Here is a 15,159-nt window from a genome sequence, read left to right as displayed (position 1 = left end):
ATCCACTTTTTCTAACGCGTCAGTTTCAAAACTGTCCATGAATAGACCACATAATAATGGAGAACCCATAGCTAAACCTCCGTTCTGTTTATAAACTTTCCTGTTAATTAAAAACAAAAATGATTTTTCAACACATACTTCTACCAGGTTAATTATATCCATTATTTCTAAGACTGGATTATTATTTTCTTTTAGTTTTTTTCTCAACGCATGCAATAGCTTTTTTCCCAGGTACCTTGGTAAACATTAACACAACATCAAATGACACCAAAATATCTTTTTTGATCTAAAATTATATGCTCAATTCTTTCCACAAATTCAAACGAATTCTTAACTGTGTATTTATTTTATCCCTTAAAAATGAGAATATATATATATTGCTACATTATAAGTTGAACTATTAATAATGAAACAATTTAGAAAAATCAAATAAATATTTTTCTCATATATAAAGCGACAAAGTTAGCCAAATTTTTAATATAATTAAAGACAAAATTGATTTAATGGAAAAATTTGGTATATATAAAATATCATGGAATGGGAAAAAGTTTATATAAGACAAACTAAAATAAATTTAAAGTTCAGACTGAATTAACACAAAAGAAATGTTAAAAACAATATTATTACTATTTAACCTTTAGCAGAATATGTTAGTGAAACTAATCACAAAATTCGATGGTAAGAAATTGTTATTTTAGAACAACATGAAAATCTGATTAATATGATTAGTAAATTTAAAGTATTGAATAAGGATGATGGACCAGAGGGAAATGTTGTCAGTAGATGGTGTGAAATTGTTTAATATGTAAATTGGTGATTTTGTAATGGTATAAATAAGTGTTATTTTGCAAAACATTACACTCGGCCCGGCATGGCCAGGTGGTTAGGGCGCTCGACTGGCAATCTGAGGGTTGCGGGTTCGAATCTCTCGCCCTTTATCTAGTACTATTAGTTGAGATCAGTGAAATTGGGGGCGTGTGATCTACTGATGGCGACCCCATAAGTACAACAAATTACACTCCTGAGGATGGTGCTGTAAAGTGTATGAGACTGTTTCCTGTCTCATCAGCTATTTTTTTTTACCCTGTACAGTAAGTTATTTGTATTCTATTGTAATTTTGAGATTGTAAACAGTATCATTTTTAGAATTGTGTATAAAATAATTCGTTTTTTTTTTATAAAATTTAAGATTTTAATATTGAGTTTTGTTTGTTTTTTCAAGGCATTATTTATTTTTTTTTTTACATTTTACACCCTCATTCGAGGGGTGGAAGCTAGATGGATATGCTCCTTGATCATTATTATATTTTAACCATAAACCTACAAACACCACAGTAATGTGAGCCGCACATTTAACCTCACATTGAAAAAGAGACGTATTACATCATTATCAACATGAACATAGAAAAGTGGTTCAGTCACAAACTCCATGAGCTTCGCAGATTTCTTTTACAGTAGAACTTCCTACCGTTTAGAGAAAAGGAACGGACGATGTTACAATATTATCGAAAAGTACAGAAATATGTTAAAAGTTGTTTAGAAAAATAATATATGCGCCTCTTCGGTGGGAAACCTGTTTGGAATTTTGACCCCTTTCTGTTTCTTTTTGGGACAGTAGAAGACACCATGGTAAATTTGGTGGAGATTGGTCAAATAGTGTGCGAGGAGTTAGCGGACAAACAAATATACAATTTCGCTTTTATATAGATATAGTAGTAGAAATAATTATGAAAACGTAGTACTGAGTCATGAAAACACATGGCAAACAACGAGTAGTGGCAACTAGTTGTTAAATTTATTAATTATACAAAATATTATTGCAGGAAATACGAAATACAAGGGAATAAGTTGTAGAATGGACTGGTGTCGTGTATGTGAGCCCATTTTCTACACATAGCATTACATTTTGTTTCCATGTTGCCACACGGTTTATAATTGTAAGATTGTGGAATATTGTTCTAAGTTACTCTCCACACTTCAGTCAAGTTGATTGGTCGTCTTTTGACCTTCTAATTTTTTTCATAAGCCCATAAAGCTTCAAGAATTTTGAACACGGTTTTTTACAGGTTAAATCATGGTTGTGATTGTTCCATCGACCTCTCTACAGGAAGTATATCGTTTCGCTACATTCACTGTCTTGCTGGAAGATGATTCCCCATGTCCAACGAGTCGTAATTCTTACCATGCTTCACTGTATGTATTGTAGACTGAATATGAATAAACTGTCGTTAATTGTTGCCGAACAATTAGAACTTAGATTCATCTGTAAAATGAACACGTCCTTGGCTTTGCTCATTCCACTGTTTGTGTGGTCTGATTTGTATTACAACCCTTAAGATTATGTTACCTTTTATCAACAGTAGTTTTCGACATGTAGTAAGAGATACTTCGACTTTCGTTTATCCTGTAAAAGACATATACTAAGTGATACTTTGACTTTCATTTGTCCTGTAAAAGACATATAGTAAGAGTACTTCGACTTTCGTTTATCCTGTAAAAGACATATAGTAAGAGATACTTCGACTTTCGTTTATCTTGTAAAAGACATATAGTAAGTGATACTTCGACTTTCGTTTGTCCTGTAAAAGACATATAGTAAGTGATACTTCGACTTTCGTTTGTCCTGTAAAAGACATATAGTAAGAGATACTTACCATCGCTTTTGAAAAGTTTCGGTTTTCTTTAACATTAACTACTGTCGTTACTGTACTTTTATAGGCGTTGTACTGATCGGTCAGATGACAACTAATCACAGTAAACTATTAACTCGTGACTGTATTGTGGTGCTGTTGGTTTCCACGTGGTAAAAGAGTGGTATTCCCATAGTATTTGACTTCGTATTGGTATTCGTATCATCATTCAGTAGACGCTTAATATTATGTTTCCTACTAGTAAGCCACCTGTCCCTTATCCGACGCCGCCGGTAATTATCGACGGATTACCCCTCGACTTTTTCCATGGGACACTGCCAATGTTATCCGCAAATATAAGCCTCAAGCCCAAGTAATACCCGAACGTACCCGTCGACTTCGCAGAGGAGGGATTCTCCTCCAGCCCAGGTCACCTGAAGATCTACGCTACCTTTGCCAATCGTGGCTGTCAAATTCCACCCGTCACCTGCCAACCTCCATGGCTGTCAAACCCACCCGTCACCTGCCAACCTTCAAAGAGTAACGCCAGCCTCCACATTGTTTTTCTCGGAAACGTCCACCAGTCTTTCACCACTGAAGAAATTCATCAAGCCCTCAACATTTCCACCACTTCAACCGTCCACCTATTATGTCTAAGAAAACTGGACTACCCTCACTATTTGTAAAAGTTGTAACTACATCTCAACTAACAGCGGACCTCATCCTTACGCAAGGCTGATCTCTCAACTTCCACCACTTTAATGTAGAAAAACCCCACAGAAAGCCTCACTCACTCCCTGCCCAAACTAGTACACCCTCCTCGCCACTCCCCGACAACATCCACCTCCTACCAGAAAACTGCAACCCTAAGTTTGTGTCAACCAACAAACCCAGACTACATTTATAATTGAAACCAAGCTACAAGATAAGTCAATTTAAACAACACCAACAACAAGAAGGAAGAAATGGACCCAGACCCAGCCACCACCTACAGACGTAGTGCAACCTGAAACCACTAAAAAGTTGCAACAAACGTGTCACCTGTCTCATCTAACACCGCCCCCTCTTCGTCAAACACATCCAATATTTCTTGACAACTCCACCGTTTCTCCCAGACAGTCATACATCTGTTCGATGAACTCTTCCTCGTTTTTCGCCTACCTACCTACCAGCGATCAAGACGACTCCACGCCGACAAAACCTCTCCCGAACATAAACAAATCCCTGACCAATATCCGCATCCTCAAAAATTCCTCAAAGCACTAACTACTTCATAGCACCGCCTTAAACTTTGTCTCCTTCCAGTTTATTTCTTCCCGTTAACCGGGCACTGGATCGGCGCCTTATCAGTGAAAGTGGGTTTTCTCGGGGTACTCTCGTTTTCCCCCACATCAAATGCTTGGCATAGGATTTATAGATCCTCGCCGCCCTGAAGGATCATATATCCGAGATCGGCTGTATGTTAGTAGTATTAGTCCTTTTTTTTCTAGTCTACTCGCTAATACGTCCATTAAACTTATCAAACTTTCGGCTCATTCAACCTATCTACAACTCAGCCCCCTATTACACATCAGGCCCACATCACCTCTAATCCACGAGCGGGGCGAAGGAGGATTGCTTAATCTTCGAACGCCCCTGATGATTAATTATTTCTACTGAATTAATTAATTTCACATCAAAACAACTGCCAGGACACACACACAGTATTTGACTTTCATACGCCTTTTTACACCGTTTTCATAACTGGGGTGGAGGCTTTGCCATCAATATTTGTAGATCACCAGCTTGTTGGACGCGCTGGTTGGGGTGGAGGTTTTGCCATCAATATTTGTAGATCACCAGCGTGTTGGACGCGCTGGTTGGAGTGGAGGGTTTGCCATCAATATTTGTAGATCACCAGCGTGTTAGACGCGCTGGTTGGGGTGGCTAAGGGAAATTTTGGGTTGGTTATAGTCAATTTCCCTTTAATGCCACCTGAGATGAAAATGTTAATGTTCGAGATGAGGATTAGATGAAACGTACATGTTTGCCATCAATATGTGTTGGACGCGCTGGTTGGGGTGGCTAAGGGAAATTTTGGGTTGGTTATAGTAAATTTCCCTTTAATGCCACCTGAGATGGAAATGTTAATGTTCGAGATAAGGATTAGATGAAACGAACATGTTTACAAAAAATGAAGCATGTTTCTCTAGAGATCTGTCTCGAAAGCAAAGTCTGTATTGACGTTTCAAAAAACGTTTCTATGTAAAAGTTGTGTTTCTTTACCAAATTCCCATATTTCATTGAGTAACTTTTATTCCTGATTTGTATACATGGTTTTTATTGCTTTGTTTTTTGGCTGCTTCTGCATATATATGTCTTTATAAAAGTCCGATACTTGTAGTGATGTATGGATTATTTGTTCTTTATCAAGGCAGAGTCTCGATAGGTAAGAGAAGATAAGCACGAGGAAGGATGGTGAAATGTGAAAATTGAATTGATACCCTTTAGTTTAAAGTTGTGGAGCAACTAAGTGATACCACTCTGTAATATTTTATTCTAATGCGTTTTGCTTCATATGGTTTCACAAAACATATCTCTTCATTCCCAGCATAGTTGTATATATTGTTTTTAGGTTATGTGCACTGTGTAACAATCTACATTGATTTAAATATTTATGAGATACGTGTTTATTCAAGCGCACGTGTTGTGGTGGAGGCTTAGCAGATTTAGTAGAATGCTCTTCGGTGTAAGAAATTGAAATTTTGCATTGATTGGAACAAGAGCAGCACGTGTAACACGTCAAATATTGATTTTGTTAGTTCTGAAAACATAGTAACTATAAGCCAGAATTTTACGAGTATAATATTACAAAAATAAAACACTTCATTTTTAGAAAATTATATTCAAATATTATCTTTATCATAATTACCTATACACGCTTATTATCAAAATTCGTGGTATAAAAGTAATAGTATATAGTTGCAGCATGATTGGGTTGACAATGCACTTGAAAAATTTAATATAAGAGCTTCTTAGCAGAAATGGAAGTATTTCAACTCCATATGTTGAATATTTTGCAAATATATTTGTAGACGTATTTTCTTTAGCTTTATTTGTCCTTCTCATGCGTATCACGCCTAGTATACTTTATTCAAACTATGGCCTAAAGATGAAAAAAAAATCATTAAACTGATTCATTAATAATGTTTGTTGTTTTGTAATATAAAGTAACTTTTTTCAAATTCAAGTTTTCCACAAATCATAAGCTTCTTCACTTAAATCTCTCGCTTTTATTAGCACTTATTATCCCCTTGATTTCACGCCTACTCTCAGTACCCGAGTGACTGCTTAATTTCATTTCTTATAACTTTTGTTGACTACAATATTTTCTTTGTATTCAATGATGTGAAAATGCCAGATCAGCTCTCTAAAAACGTTACAATATATTGTCTTCATCTGTTCTCATTAAGATATTCTGATTAGATTGAAACATACGATAGTTCTCTTAAAACATGTAATTATATTTTTGACAAATCTGCTATCATTTTGATTTTGCTCTCCTAGTGTAAATTACACTTTCTCCTTAATTAAATAAATTAGTACAAGTTACTAGTTTGTTTTGAATTTCGCGCAAAGCTACATGAGGGCTATCTGCGCTAGCCGTCCCTAATTTAGCAGTGAAAGGCTAGAGGGAATGCAGCTAGTCATCACCACCCACCGCTAACTCTTGGGTTATTCTTATACTAACAAATATTGGGATTGACTATCACATTATAACACCCCCACGATTGAAAGGTCGAGCATGTTCGGTGGGACGGAGACCTACGCGACCCTCAGATTGCGAGTCAAGCGCCCTAATCACCTGGCCATGCCCGGCCTCACGTTATTAGAATATTAATCAATATTAGTTGTACTAAAATAATGATCCTATAAATGGTTACAGTTAGAACTATATACAATTAAACGCAATTAACCTCCCTTTGATTAAAATATACCTAATGACAGTTTTCCTTGGAGCAAGTAAAATTTTGGTTACTACTTTTTCTACTGGGAGATTTGTTAGATTTTGGTAATTTTATTATGTTATAATTTAACAAAACTCCCAAACAAAAGACTCCGTTGTAAAATAGATTATTTTGTTTTAATATTTTTAACCCTGTTTTAATTAACATTATTCTTACCAGTAGTATTAGAACTAAAACTGCAACACATTTTCATAGTAATTAAGAGAAGTATTTAAAAGCTGGCTATGTAGTAAGTAGTCGATTAAGAATTATATATTTTTCAAGCGAAGGGGGTATCTGTGCTGCACACACCAGGTTGTCGAACCCAAAACTTTAGCATTATATACCTCTAAACTAACCGCTGAGCCACCAAGAGTTTCGATTGAGCAGTTTATTTTGGTTATTTTAATAAACACGAGTGACGAGAAGAATATTTTTGTACATTAGATTTCAAGATAAACTTAAATCGCAATTATACGACACTCTAAATACTTTACAGAACTTTATTATTATTAAAGAGGCAGACATTCGCTTACGAACACACCATGTCTCCGCCACGTAATCCCAACATGGTCAGTTTTGACAGCAGAAAATCATGAAACAAGGAAAAATCGGAAAGTGTCTATATCACTGCTTAAAACCTGCAAGAGGGTATGTATCTTTGTACCAAATCCCATGTAGGTTGGTTGACATACACATGTATAGGTCACGAAAACCCCAAGTTGTGTTTTCCTCGCTGAAAAACTGAGTAAAAAACAAAAATTTCAAAATTATCTATATCTCTGTTTATGATCTGTAAAATATATCTTTGTGCCAGATCACACGTAAATTGGTATAAATATGAAAAAAATGGACCAAAACTCCTAAAATAATGCTTTTCGTGTTCTTTTGACCCCCTTAAAATGACCAAAAATGTGTATATCTCAGAATTTTGTTTGTATATGTATGTAGAAAAGTATCTTTGTACCAAATCTCATGTAATTTGGTCAAAATACGGCCGAGTAACTGACCAAAAACCACCTAATTATGCTTTTTTTGTGAGCTCTGACCCCTCTGAAAGACTCGAAACGGGCAAATCCATGTTTTTTCAAATCAATGGATTTATATTTATGCCAATTTTCATCTGAAGCGGTTGATTATATTATATTAAAACGATTTTGAATAACTAAGTCAGAAAGTCACTTGAAAACCATAGAAGATATAAAGTTGCAGTGGAACGGATTGTATCAGAGCTACATTTTGACATAGCATTTCGTGGGTAGTGAGATGCCACCAAAAACTGAGCGCTTTGGGGAAGGGTGTGTAACATTCCTTTCTAATGCGAAATATGCATACAGTGGGATCACATAGATGTGTTCAAGTCGAAGATTTAGAATTTTCATTAGAATTTTTAAAATTTTATTAATGGAATTTAAAAACAAAGGAACATGGATATACTTACTACGACCGTCCAGATAGACCTGAACATAAGTCGTCCCTCAGTCGTGGTAAGCAAAGCACAGCGACTTGTAAGAGACGAGTATGTACGAACACAAAGATCAGTGAAAAAAAGCCCTCCACATAACCCAGGCAACAGCACACACCATAATTAAGAAGGATCTCTGACTGAAAACGAGACACAAGTCACGTGGGTACAAGTTTCTTCCACGAAATATCCAGGGAAATAAGATAAACTGTATAAAACTATGAATGGTACCTTGTTAATTGCAACAAGTATGCCATTTTGTAACAGTCAACAGGTGATGAAAATTTCTAAAGTGGTGAATGCATGCCACTGGATACTACATCAGGGCAAAGTTAGGGATAAGAAGAATCAAAAAAAGACAAGGTGAACTGTGATTAGTATCAGAGTGAAGTTCTGAACCCCATTGTACCACACAGTTACCGGTATTTTACGGAAACGAGGCCAACAGGATGTTGGTTTACCAAGATAAGATTTTAAGTCATATCTTCTATTTAAATGTCGCATACCTCCAACATTTAGAGAATGAAACGGAAGTTTATCATATTTCATATTAAGACAAAATCGATCAAGTCGTCGGACTCGTTGCCTACAGATTGCGATCGGACTGTTGAAACGAGCACTGGTAAACCATTATTGTTGTCGTACACTCGATCGTAGGTAAATGTGATGTGCGTTTGACATGACTTACGATGAAGCCTCTTTCAATGGAATCTATTCTACAGGGTTATTGTCCAAATACACAGACGTCAGCGAGAGCATAACCCGATGTGGCGATGATCTCAAATCGTTTTAATGTTATGATCTTTACTGACTGCTCTACTTTGTCTATCGAAAGCTTGGTGTTTGAATAGAATCTCAGCTTTCATCATTAAACCTATCCTTTAGTTAACTTTAAAATACTACTTTTATGACTATTTTACAATAGAGTAACATTTTACAATTCGAAATTCCGATTCTACTTGTTTTGCCAGTGAGGAAGCCAGTAACGTAGTGATTTTATTCTCCACGTAAAGTTGATTAGGCTTAATCTACTATGTGATCATTAGTCGGATCAAGTGATACGTCCACTTTCATCCCTATCGTATTTAGTTCTTTTTTCTTCTTTTTTTCAAGTTCAGTAGCCAACTCTACATAGCCTTTTTATTTAGCGATAATTATTTTACTACTACTTGTTTGTTTACTTTTTTTATAAGGTGGTGTACGTGGGTTACTAGGTTATAGAGAGTATTCTAAAGCTTTATACATTTTGCACAGAATAATAATAAAAGAGGTAGTCAAAGATTGTGAATACTGTTTTTCTCTATCATAGAACTAGGTAGGCACTAGAATGTTTGAAGAACGATGATGATGAATGAAACCAAGAAATTTCGATTTTGGCTATTCACCAGTTCCTTTCACCAAACATTTGAGAATATGAAAAATAAAAATATATATATCGTTTTACAACATCCTTCTTAACCTGATTTAGTAAAAATCATGGATTCCCACTTAGTTCACCACAGCTCTACGAAAATAGATAAAGAGAAACAAAGGATCTACCATTTCGTTCTCCCACATTGTATATATATGGATTTACTACAGCTTATGAATATAAAGAAAAAAAATATTTATAAATCAGTTTCCCAGTTCTGAAATATTTCTAAAATTATTTCTGTTGCTGGTGAGTTCAAATTTAGTTTTAGTTTGAAATTCTTTGTAATTGCTAAAGTTTCTTTTACTGTGACATTTTGATTGCTGGTTCTCTTTAGCTGTTCCATCACATTATTAATCAAAGTGTCTGGCGATGTTTGAAGAATTACCTCGTCTTCAGATGCTCTTTTGTGCGTTGTTCTAAACGGTACGTGGTTCAGCCCACGTAATCTCGTCTACGTCGGTAGCAAACTTATAGATAAACAACGTGAGGGCGCTGAATTTTGTTAATTGTGTCCTTTATGTTGAAAATAGTCTCAATTCTCAATACAGATTTTAAAGATTGGTAATCAACTAATAGTCTGGCATGGTATAGCCTGATGGTTTTGGTAATCAACTAATAGTCTGGCCTGGTATAGCCTGGTGGTTTTGATAATCAACTAATAGTCTGGCCTGGTATAGCCTGGTGGTTTTGGTAATCAACTAATAGTCTGGCCTGGTATAGCCTGGTGGTTTTGGTAATCAACTAATAGTCTGGCCTGGTATAGCCTGGTGGTTTTGGTAATCAACTAATAGTCTGGCCTGGTATAGCCTGATGGTTTTGGTAATCAACTTGCAGTTTGTGAGTCGCTGTTTCGAATTCCCGTAATCGAACATGTTCGCCCTTTCAGCCGTGGGAGCGTTATAATGTGGCGGTCAATCCCTTTATTCGTTGGGGAAAGAGTAGCCCAAGAGTTGGCGGTGGGTGGTGATGATTAGCTGCCTTCCTTCTAGGTCTATCCCCTCTTAAATTAAGGACAGCTACTCCAGATAGCTCTCGAGTAATTTACAACATCTGTAAGAGTATAACCAAACAATGGATGTATCATCTCACTCACCACAGGCAAGGGAATATAAATGCAGATATTTAATGAGTATGTCACTTAGTTCATTATGTAAACAGGAACGTCCATCAAGACAAACAGGAAATGTATCATTTAGTTTACCACAATTATAGACAGAGTTTCAGAAAGGCCCGGGTCATTTCTGTCTTTTGAGGCCCCTGACTATGATAAGAATAAAAAATGATGACACATGAAAACAAAATAAGACAATCATTAGTCCAAAAAGAAAAGTAAAACATAATTTAAATATTTAATTTGTATATATAATTTGCAGCTCTAAGCTGAGAGTGTGGAACGCATTTTGGTCTGATTGGGGATCGCATAAAAACAAGTCGCGAAACTTAACAAATACAGAAAAATAACAAGTGTCTAAATTTGAGGCCCCTTTGAGCTTGAAGTCCGGGCCAATGGCTAATTCGCCTCACTTATAGAGATATAAACCCAAAGAAATAATGGATGTACGTACGACAACGACAATAACAAAGAAAAAAAACTGAATTCAACTTTTACAAAAATTGACAAATATTTATGTATTTATATATGTATCTACATAAATAATAAAATTTATTAATAGTAAAGTTTTACAGATGTTCTTGTTAGTCAATTTTTTTCCTTATTCAGGAACTTGAAGAGAGAGAGAGAGAAAGCTAGTCAGAATTTCCAGATGACCTCAAACCTTTGACAAACACAATCAACGCCAACTCTATATTCTCACGTGATTAGCTGGTCGGTTACCTCCTAGAACCAACTTGTTAGTCTCTAAGTCGTAGTCGTAACAGATATGTTAAAGCCAGAAACATCATAGATTGGCAGAAGTAAAATGGTTTGACAAACTTAAGGTCGTGTTTTCAGGTTGAAGAAAGCGTATTTCTTGAATAAAAGGGAAATCAGAGAAACACATGAACTTTTTAGTATAATCGAAGTCTATACTTTATGATATATCTCGGGGAAAGCAATGGATACGATGGTTTAGCTATCATGTCTTTATGGATATATAGAAGGAGAAACAACTTATCTGTCTCGATGTGTGTGTGCCTTTTATTCATAAGTGTAAGAATATAAACCAAGCGAAACAATGAAAACACAACAGTTCTTTCATCATATGTGTGTAGGAAGGAAAACCAGGAGTACATAAACAAATATTTGAACACGATGCAGAAGAGACTTGAAATAAAAATATCGTGATATAAAATAAAAAGTGGCTGAAAATACTTTAACCACGGTTTTAGGGATAGATTTGCACATCTTATAGTTGATATAACTTAAAATAAATGCACACGAAACCAAAAATTTTCCAAGGTCAAATACACAACGTCAACCTGAGCCAACATGTAGATATACATCACGATGAACTGACTTATTGCCAACCAAGATTAACTTCTTTCCATGAAGTTTTATACTGTTGACTGCTGATTAAAGAAACTGTTTGCTTTATTTTCAAGAATCCGGTTGACGAACGTCATGAAGAGCGTAGTAAAATTCTGACTAGTTATACATGACGCTTGTCAGGTGTCTACTACTTAACATTCGCCAGAATTCTCTGACCTTTTTTCATTGTATGTGTGTAGATATTTCCAGTATTATCTGATAGGCTCTCAACTGTCAACCTTCTCATATTGCATGTTCGCCTCCAGCGCTAGTCACAAGTTCCAAACAAAGTTTTTGTTTTCTCCTCATCATCCTATCTTACGAATGAGAAAATTTAAATCCTCCAAAGAATGAAACCTGTTTGTCAAATCAGATATCGTTATATTGTCAGCGTGCTCACCGCTGACACTGTAGACAACTTTATTTAGTCTTTTGAGAATATCAAGTTCTTTCTTTACTACTTTCAGAAACATAAAAAATATTAAATTTGAGCAAGAGAAAGTACTGGAGACAAGTTTTATAATGCCTTCTGTTTGAGGAAAGTTTCGTCTGCTAAATTGATATCTTTAATTAGATACTGAAGTCGGGGTGCTATAAAGAGTTTATAACTTTGTAATTATTTGCTCCATTATTTTCTTAACATTATGATTTACGTTTCTTGGTTTTTCATACAATATTTTCTGTAGAATAAACATAATAACATTGTGTACTAGCGGTTTCTTCTGACATATACTTAAAATAATACATGACGGTTCAACACGTTAAATCTAATTCAGTACAGACGATTTTAAAAACCTTTTTGGCAGGTGTGTGGTGTTCAATGTGAAAAATTCAAAATTTTAAAAAAACAACGATTATTTTATACACAGTTATATAAAAATGAGATTATTTCCAGTCTCCAACTTATTAGAGGAGAATGACGCAGTAGTATACGTCGAAACATGTAGAGTGTATTATATTGTTTTCCAGTCTCATCGGGTTTTTTACCACTTTTTATCCTGTACAGTAAGTTATTGTATTTTAGTAATTTGGAGACTGGAAACAATCTCATTTTTTATATAACTGTGTATAAAATAATCGTTCTTTTTAAAAAAATTGTGAATTTTTAACAGACGATTTTGTTTTATTAACCCATGTTGAATTAGAATGAAAATCATACCTCGTGTTTTTCTTTTCAAACATCCGGGCAAAATCTTATGTAGAACAATGCCATTCTAAAGACAATATCTCCGTAATAATTTCACTCTTTGAACATAATAATTACCGACGTAGTTACGATTTTTGATGAAGGTATTAAACTTTTATTTGTACTTTAATTATAGTTCTAATACAGAGAGTTGAGTACGTTGTATTAACGCGATTTTTGAGCTTTGCCATGCTGTTACATTGAATGTCGCCGCGTCTGACGACTGTGCTATCTTTACAATTGTCCTGCAGCATAATTTTTATTGTAAAGGCTACGTCGTAAGTTTGCCATGTCTAAAGCACATTACTTCTTCCTGCAGTCTTTCAATAATCCATCGTCTGTACGGGGACAAAGGTTTCCCAGCACCCATTTCAACAGTTCAATCATACAGAAAACCAAAACCATAGGGGATGAGTTGACAAGTTAACTATTATTTTTTCCTATGGAATATTATAACTGCCCGTTTCGTTCTCCAGCCGCATGAGGTATGCGACGGTACGATGGGACGTATGAATGGAAGCCATACCTTGATGAAACCATACCCTGATGGCCTCGGTTCCGTACAAAGCCGCTATTTCTGTGTGATAAAAGCGGTACAGAACATTGGTCTTATAGTAAGCAGACGTGGACCTTCGTATTCACTCACCTGATCTACAACCTGTCCTTGGCACATCATCCAGCAAAACTCATGAATCTCTTCGAAAATTGTTCTCGCCGTGTATCACTTTGTCATTTTTGTTTACCAAATTACCAATTTGAAATGACATTAAATATTTTACAATTATCATGGTACACATACCTTTCGTCGAATGTCAACCATGTATTTTCATTCTACCAGTGGTATGTGACATTCACACAGTTTTCTGTAGTTGGTTTTTCCTTTCCTGGCTATGTTGTGGAAACAGTTTGCGTACACGTGACTTATGTATTTTTCAAAACGCAAATCTTTCTTCATCATTTTGCGTATTGTTGCCTGGGACAATCGGATTTTCTCTCACCACTGACCTCTGTGTTCATGTATTCTCAACTATTACAAGACGCCGCACTCCACTTATTATGGCTGTGGTACGACATATTGCAGGTATATTTTTAGATGGTCATAACATCATAAGTTGATACATATACCTATGTTTTCCAATGTTATAACGTACAAGGGATATCTCTATCTTGAAAATTCTCAATCTCCGATCTTTAAACATCTTTGTAATCTGGGTGTATGAATATTTTGTATCGGGAAGGGATGTTACATGTCCTTCCCCAAAGTTTCGGTGGCATCACACTATCCACGAAATACCAAACAATGTCAATGTGTAGTTATGATACATTCCGTTCTACTGCGACTTTATATCTGCCGTGATTTTCACGTGACTTGTTGATTTGCATATTCAAAATCGTTCTAGTATAACTACTCAATCCACTACATATGTGTAGAATTAAATGATCTATTGATTTAATATAACTACTCAACCCAATAAATATGTGGAGAATTAGATGATCTATTGATTTAATATAACTACTCAATCCACTACATATGTGGAGAATTAGATGATCTATTGATTTAATATAACTACTCAACCCAATACATATGTGGAGAATTAGATAATCTATTGATTTAATACAACTACATAATCCACTAGATCATCTAATTCTCCACATATGTACTGATTTAATATAACTACTCAACCCAATATATATGTGGAGAATTATATGGTTCTAATATAACTACTTAATCCACTACATATGTGGAGAATTAGATGATCTATTGATTTAATACAACTACTCAATCCACTACATGTGTGGAGAATTAAATGATCTATTGATTTAATATAACTACTCAATCCACTACATGTGTGGAGAATTAGATGATCTATTGATTTAATATAACTACTTAATCCACTACATATGTGGAGAATTAGATGATCTATTGATTTAATACAACTATTCAATCCACTACATATGTGGAGAATTAGATGATCTATTGATTTAATACAACTATTCAATCCACTACATA

Source organism: Limulus polyphemus, unplaced genomic scaffold, assembly GCF_000517525.1.
Source record: "Limulus polyphemus unplaced genomic scaffold, Limulus_polyphemus-2.1.2 Scaffold2074, whole genome shotgun sequence".
In the NCBI taxonomy this organism is placed as follows: Eukaryota; Metazoa; Arthropoda; class Merostomata; order Xiphosura; family Limulidae; genus Limulus; species Limulus polyphemus.
The sequence above is the reverse complement of the archived record's forward strand: the minus strand, read 5'-3'. Positions refer to the sequence as shown.